Source organism: Orycteropus afer, unplaced genomic scaffold, assembly GCF_000298275.1.
Source record: "Orycteropus afer afer isolate SDZICR_OR568_19922 unplaced genomic scaffold, OryAfe1.0 scaffold00300, whole genome shotgun sequence".
In the NCBI taxonomy this organism is placed as follows: domain Eukaryota; kingdom Metazoa; phylum Chordata; class Mammalia; order Tubulidentata; family Orycteropodidae; genus Orycteropus; species Orycteropus afer.
In genome coordinates, this window is record NW_006921887.1 from 3,414,793 (window position 1) to 3,416,033 (window position 1,241).

General features: G+C 44.0%; 1 non-coding gene across 1 annotated transcript; it reads right to left on the minus strand.

Annotated features, from left to right (window-relative positions):
* Positions 1-363: 363 nt before the first annotated feature.
* Positions 364-470, minus strand: LOC122151102. The gene has a single exon (XR_006163973.1). It is a non-coding gene; the product is annotated as a U6 spliceosomal RNA (small nuclear RNA).
* Positions 471-1,241: the final 771 nt, after the last annotated feature.

Below are 1,241 nucleotides of genomic sequence, written 5' to 3' on the forward strand. Positions count from 1 at the left end.
CAATCCTACTTCTGTAGTGATACTGCCTCAGAAACCCAAGGAGGGGTCGCTATGAGTCGGGTTTGACTCGACGGCACATAACAACAACAACAACATATTAGTAGTAGTGCCTAAGGCACTTGGCTACTAACCAGAAGGCTGGTGGTTCAAACCCATCAGCCACTCCTCAGAAGTAAAGTTGGCCAATCTACTTCTGTAATGATACTGCCGCAGAAACCCAAGGAGGAGTCGCTATGAGTTGGGTCCGACTCGACAGCACATAACAACAACATTTATTCACTTATTATTGTGATTTGGGTGAAAGTTTACAGAGCTAATTCATTTTCCATACAGCAGTTCATACACATTTTGTTTCATGACACTAAAAATATGGAACGCTTCACAAATTTGTGTGTCATCTTTGCACAGAGAGCATGCTAATCTTCTCTGTATTGTTCAAATTTTAGTATATGTGCTGCCAAAGTGGGCACACTACAACGTAGTTTTATAAAAATGGATGGCCTTAATACTTTGAAGGCTCAATTATACTGAACAGGCATTCTTTTCTTTCTTTGAAGTTCATGTGTAGCTGGCTGAGAGAGTCTTATCTTATCTCATATGTTGAGATAAGCAGAGAAGTGGTTGGAGAGCTGGACCTGGCTTTCCTGTTGGGTACTTCTCAGTAGCAATGGGTTTTGTTGCCCAGACCTTTGAACAAGTACTGTCACAAGGGTTGTAGCATGGGGTTTGGTGTACTTAAAGTGCCTCAAAGGCATTTTTGTGTGAGAAGAACCAATAATATGCTGACATGGAGGCAAAGTCCAGGCAACTTGACAAAAGTCTGGTTGCTAGTATGTAAGTTATCAACCTCTGACAAAAGTCTGGTTGCTAGTATGTAAGTTTGCTTCCCATGCAGGAAACCTGGCTTCAAATCCAGGCCAATGCACCTCAAGATCAGCCATCACTGGTGTGGTAGTTAAAGTTGTATGTCAACTTGGCTGGGCCTGGTTGAGTGGCTGGGCAGCTGGTGGCAGTTATTCCCCATGAAGAGACTGGCAATCAACTCCATGGTGGGATCTACCACAAGCAGCTCTGAGTAGCTGCTTTGGGTATGTGGTTTGCTTCCCATATATAAGAAACAGCTTTGGGAATGGTCTCTAGCTTGTGGCACGCTTGAACCCTGCATGTGGCTGTGTCATTGTTCAGCAGCCTGCCATGATCTGCCGACCTGGGGACTTACAATGGACTTGAATTAATAGCCT